Source organism: Danio rerio, chromosome 10, assembly GCF_052040795.2.
Source record: "Danio rerio strain M-AB ecotype USA chromosome 10, GRCz13ab, whole genome shotgun sequence".
NCBI classification, from domain to species: Eukaryota; Metazoa; Chordata; class Actinopteri; order Cypriniformes; family Danionidae; genus Danio; species Danio rerio.
Window position 1 is genome coordinate 11,077,411 of NC_141030.1, and position 6,581 is coordinate 11,083,991.

General features: G+C 38.3%; 1 long non-coding RNA gene across 1 annotated transcript; it reads right to left on the bottom strand.

The window, feature by feature from the left end:
- Positions 1-845: 845 nt before the first annotated feature.
- On the bottom strand, positions 846-2,891 carry LOC147841971 (uncharacterized). Its single transcript, XR_015500842.1, has 5 exons — positions 2,446-2,891; positions 2,137-2,192; positions 1,920-2,012; positions 1,730-1,824; positions 846-1,337 (listed from the first exon to the last, which is right to left on the bottom strand). It is a non-coding gene; the product is annotated as an uncharacterized LOC147841971 (long non-coding RNA).
- Positions 2,892-6,581: the final 3,690 nt, after the last annotated feature.

Genomic DNA, 6,581 nt, shown 5'->3' on the forward strand with positions numbered 1-6,581 from the left:
CTGTAAACATTGCAGTAACATGCTGTGGACTATAAACTTCCAGCTGTAGCCGAGATTTCAAAATGCAGAAATGGTGTAAACATCACTTTAATATCATTCAGTAAGTTTAATTTAAACAATTAAAAGCAATTTAGCATCAAACAACATCACAATCTCTTTAAAAGTATTATGCTCAAGTGTCCTCCTAGGTTTCAGTTAATGGCACCAGTTAAACACCGTGGGGGCACTTTCCTGCTTCAACCTATGTAACCCGGTGAGTGATAAGTCCTCTGTGGCACACCCTCTTGTTGTCTGTAATAGTGTTGTCCCGGTACTGAAGTTTTAAAACCGTCTATTTCCTGCTAACATGGAAGCGCTGCTGAGCACAGATGACTCGACTGATCTTCACGGCTGCTTCGCACTTCAGTCTCTGTGTATCTGCTGTAAAAAATCTTACGTGCTATTTACAAAAAAAATTGTGGTAACACTATTGCACGTATTATTTTTAAGTAAATTTTTAACTTGATTTTTTTAAGCAAAAACTGCTTGAATGATTCATGTGAAAATTACAAATTCTTTTGACTGATAGATGAACATTTTAATATTATTAGCGGAATGTGCTTTTATAATTTAAGCAAATCCACCACCATTTACTCATATCTATTTTTAAAGCAAAAACCACTTGAATGAATCATGTGAAAATTACTAGTTTTTTTGAGTGATAGATGTTGAATTTAATATTATTAGCGGAATGTGCTTTTATAATATATGCAAATAAATCACCATTTACTCAAAGTTATTAATGAAATTTACTCATTCATAAAATGTAAAATATATAATGTACAATGAAATACATACACAATACATTTTTGCCAAATATCATTTTATTACACGTTCCACCGATTCAAAAAAATGGTACAATATGTTAAACAAATCTATATAAAGTTTACAGCAATGTTAATCTCTGATAAAATTCCTTTATCCATGCCATAGAAAAAAAATGTTCTGTCAACTTTCATTTGTAGGAGTATTCACATTTTAGACAAAATCTGACAGAATGTGTGTATTGCATAACATATAAAACCAGTATAAAAGCTGCATCTCAAATATTAGCAACACAATCAATCAATCAATGCAGTGAAAATTCCCCAAAAGGTTGTAGCAGTGAATTGTGTCAGAAATATATGTTTCTTTGTAAGTGATTTTAATTTGGGGAATATTTGTATAAATCCAGTTCAGCAATTCTAGATTTTTTAAGCTAGCCATGAGTCATGAATCACTCATCCTCCAAGACAAGGCAGAAGTCCTCATGGTTGGTCATTCCTCTAGCAGACAGCAATTCTCTGTGCAATCCCACACTGTAAAATAAACATTAAGTTTATTATTATTAAATTATGCAGTTGTACATTTCAAATGTTTAAGGTTTACAAAAACACATTAAGGAAATATATTAAGGAAACAAACCATTTCTTTGTATCTCTGTGAACAGTAATTCTTCAAAATGTTTGAATAGACCTTGCTGACTGACACAAGTGCACAAGTATTTTGACTTATAATGGACAGGGTCTTTTTAAAATGTATACTAGTGTACAAAAATATAAATTTATAAAAACAAACCATGTTTATACAAAGAATAGTGCATTCAACAATGTAGTGCTTGAGCTATATTTTTGTTTTTTGTAAACATGCAAAAATATAAAATGCAGTTTTCTGAAGACCATTAATATCTAAAACTGTTTGAGACACTTACATTGCACTCATGGATGAGCTCCTCCTCTTATTCATAGAGATAGACCAGCAACAGAGGACGACATCTCTCATCTCCTCCTTGATTTATTGTGAGGTCTGATGCAAAAAAGTGTAGAAATTAGTAATATTGCCTAATAATAATAATAATAATAATAATAATAATAATACACAAATAACATTATTAAAAATACCTGCTGTTTGGCACCCATTCTCTTTATCAAAATCTGCCCGAATAAACCGCTCCTCTTCAGTGGGAAAATACTGTGAACATTTTCTTTATTAATCTGAAAAATTAAGCAAACACATGTTAGTATTTATATACAGTATTATATATAAACACAGTTCATTACATTACATCATCAATGCTGTAAAAGGAAAACCCCATGATTAGCTATAGCTTAGACTTACCACTTAACAAGCTCACTGTTGTTCGCCCACCCTGCTTAACTGTTGCCTGATCACTGCTGTAAATATTACAATGAAAATAATTTGTTCAATTTCATTATATAATTCAGAATGAACATTAATGTAAATCAATTTCAAATAGGAATGGGTGGTTAAAAATACCCGTGTATCCCTTAACACATCATATGGCAAAAACAACATATGGCTCCTGAACAAGCTTGAACAGCATTTGTCTTTCTTGAAAGAGCTTAGGCTATTTAAGACAATAAAATGATAAACTGCTCCATAATAAAATAAAATGTTAATGCTTACCTCTTAACATGCTCGATGTTAATCTGCTCCTTCAAAATGTCGTCTGATCACTGCCGTTGTTGAGATTCAAATGCAAACATCTCAATTAAATCCACAAAATTGTGTAAATTTTCTTAAAATAAAGGTGAAGCCATCTTTCCTCAATTTTTTTTAGCTTAACTGGTCTCTCAAAGTAAGCCTAATAATTGCACTGGTTTGCTTAAACAAATAAGTGAAATTTAAATCCTAGTTATATTAGCGACATTCTCTCAATATTTTATAATAAATCCAGAATATCGATTTTTTTAAGAAAATATGCACATTATTTTTAATGACCACATCATTTTTTTAAATGAAAATTACAAGCCTCAAGATTCATTTTTTACAGCTCTTCACCCAGTGAAAACACAGATACACAGAGACTGGAGCGCGAAGCAGCCGTGATGATCAGTCGAGTCATCAAGCAGATCGCTGGTCTGTTTGTGTTTGTGCTAAGTAAACAGCGGAGGGTGAACTGATGACCTTCTCGGCCAATCACAAGCATTTCTGAATGAGCACGTGAACACAATGGCAAATCAGCGCTGTTTTAAAAGAGCCATCAACAGTGCCTTAAATGATAACGGGAAATTGACGTCTTCTCTCTTAATTCAGTATCGTGAAGAGTCTAATATAGTGAAAGAGACAGTTTATTAACTTGAGTTGGATAAATGGCATCTAAAACGTGTGTTTGGGAAAGAAACCGTTACCTAACTAGTGCCATTTCCCTTAACTTAACTGAAAATGAGCTCTGATATCCCTTTTTATTTTCACCATTCATTCAGAATGGACCTTCGGGTCACCCGGAAGCCAGTGAAATGATAAATTTGTGTCACTTTCTATTTGCTGATAAGATATATAACCAGCTACACAACATTCCTATGTAACTCCCAACGATACTTCCAAGTTTCTTCCCACCATAGCTTCGATTTCGCTTTTAAAAATGGTAGCCGCATGAAATCAGTCTATATTATGGCGAGAATGACGATTTCTTCTTCTTCCTGTTTTATTGTGGTCGACAACACGCTTTTTGATGCATTACTGCCACCTCTCGCTCTGGTTGGTGACATCACCAAACAATTATTGGGCTGACACGAGAAACTTGCTTGATTAAAAGATGGCTGAGGGAGATATATATATATATATATATATATATATATATATATATATATATATATATATAGAGAGAGAGAGAGAGAGAGAGAGAGAGAGAGAGAGAGAGAGAGAGAGAGAGAGAGTAAAGGCTAAAGTATACTATGGTAATTATTAGTTCATGATAGTTATTAATGATATTACATTTTGTTGTGTAATTCATTAATGAAGAGTTGTAAATATTTATACAATGTAATGCTTATTACAAAGTATTTCCCTTTACTTTAAGTTACTAAAGTGTGGCCGTTTAAGCGGAGAAAAGTCCGGGTCACTTACTGTTGGCTGCTGTCAGAAAAATCTGGAGCAACAGGTGGCTCAGCTGGCTTAATGGAGACAGGATGTCCACGCCGAGGTGCCAAAGCCTGCTGAGTAGGTTGATCCAGTTCTCTGTGAGCTGGTTTCAGACGATCAATTGAAACACATTCTGACCTCCCCCCACCATCAATACTGAATGTCTTATCCGTAGATTGTAGAACTCAGAATGGCTCATCGTACGGTGGTTTCAGACGACCTCTGTGTGCATCATGTCGAACAAACACAAATTTCGCAGAAGACAGCTCATCCGGAACCCAGGTCTTGTGAAGTCCATGCTGAGAAGTAGGCATTGGAGCAAAAGAGGAGGCAGGACTTTGCAAAATGGGAGGGTGTTGCGATCCAGACCATGGAGTGCTGACATTAGGGACAAAATCGCCAGGCACTCGAAGTGTCTGCCCATACACAAGTTCCGCATAAGAAACCTGGAGATCCTCTTTGGGGGCTGTTCGAAGCCCAAGCAAAACCCAAGGGAGTTTGTCACACCAGTTGTCATCCTTCAGGGCAGCTCGCTCGAACGGTAACTGTTCACACAGGCCATTCGCTTGAGGATGATAAGCCGTAGTGTGATGAAGCTTAACACCCAGATTACATGCAACAGCTGCTCAAAGCTCAAATGTGCACGTGTAATATCCCCAGTTGATGTTGACGCTAAGGGCATGACTTCTGGCCACCTAGTAGTCCAGTCCACCATCGTAAGCAGGTGAGCTTACCCCCGAGATAGAGGACCAACAAGATCAATGTTTACCTGGTCAAAACGATGCTCCGGCACCTCAAACCGCGCCAATAGTGGTTTAAAATGACGCTGCACTTTTGCTTTTTGACAAGTGATGCATGTAACAGACCAATTTCGCACATCTTTTTTAAGGTCTGGCCAGACAAACTTCGAAGCCAACAATCGTTGGGAGGCTTTACCGCCTGGGTGAAACAAACCATGAAGTATGTCAAAAACATGCCGTCTCCAGTTCCTAGGGACAATAGGACGAGGATGTCACTATGAAACTTCACAAAGAAGAGACACACCGGCCTCCTCAAATGCAACATCGTCCAATTTGAGGCATGTGGTCCCTGTTTGTAAAGACTGGACATCTGGGTCAAAACTCTGGTCTGCAGTCAAGCTGGAGTAATTGAACCCCAAGTGTACCACATTAGAACTTGGCCGAGAAAGGCAATCCGCTACCACATTAGATTTCCCTGCAATATGCTGAATATCGGTAGTAAATTCAGAAATGTAAGCCAAATGGCGCTGTTGGCGAGCAGACCAGGGCTCTGACACTTTTGACATTGCAAATGTCAATGGTTTCTGATCAACAAATGTGGTGAAGGGCCAACTTTCAATAAAAAAAAACGAAAATGGCGAATAGCAAGGTAGAGTCCAAGCAACTCCCGATCGAATGTGCTGTATTTCTTCTTGTTAGTACGAAGTTGACGACTAAAGAAAGCAAGAGGTTTCCATTGTCCATGCACCAACTATTCCTGGACCGTGCCCACGGTCAGAGGCAGCGATTGGCATGTCAGGCAGCAGATGCACCAACATGACTGCATTAGCTAGAGCTCGTTTAGTGCTTTCAAAAGCACCAATCATCTCATCCGATCAAGTATTAACTTAAGTATTTAACTTAAGACTAAGTATTTGACGAGGAGTGCCGCTCTGAAGAGCCTTAAATAGAGAACCCATTAACTCTTAGCTGCCCTAGGAATAAATCTGTGGTAGAAATTGACCATTCCTAGGAATTCCTGGAGAGCTTTAATCGTATGCGGCAATGGAAATTCCGTAACTGCAGCCACCCTTGATGGCAATGGGAATGCGGCTTCGCTGGTAATCCTGTGCCCTAGAAAGTCGATAGACGAATGGCTGAATTGGTATTTGGCATGATTAATTATAAGACCGCGGCTGCTGAGGCGCTCGAAAAGAGAACGTAAATGCAACAAATGCTCTTACTTGGATGTACTCGTGACCGATATGTCGTCTAAGTAGACAAAAAGGAAATCCAGATCCTGCAACACAGAGTCCATGAGTCTCTGAAATGTTTGAGCAGCATTTTTCAGACCAAACGGCATACGCAAAAACTCGAATAACACAAACTGGATGACCACGGCAGTTTTTGGGTCATTCGGGTGAACGGGCATTTGGTGGTAACCCCGCACAAGGTCAATTTTGGAAAAAAATGCTTTTGCCAGCTAAAATCTTGCAAATTCGGTACAGTGTAACGATCGGGAATTGTGACATCATTCAGTCTGCGATAATCGCCACATGGACGGTAACTGTCATTAGGTGAAAGGGAGACGCCCATGGACTATTCGAACAGCGTACGATACCCAATTCTTCCATGTAAGCGAACTCTGCTTTAGCAGCAGCTAATTTAGATTAGTCAAGGCGACGAGCGCGTGCGTGTACAGGTGGACCTGTCGTAGAAATGTGATGTTCTATGCTGTGTTTAGTAGTTGCTGTGGAAAAGGTCGGCTGAGCGATATCAGAAAACTCAGCGAGCATTTGTAAAAACTCACAACTACTCTCTGAAGCATTAAACAAGGTTGTGGTTGGAAACGCGCTTAGTGAGCATGGAAAAGAATTGAAATCTTTTGCATCAACTAAACAGCGGTTTTGCACATCCACCGACAAACCGTGTGCACAAAGAAAATCAGTCCCAAGCAAA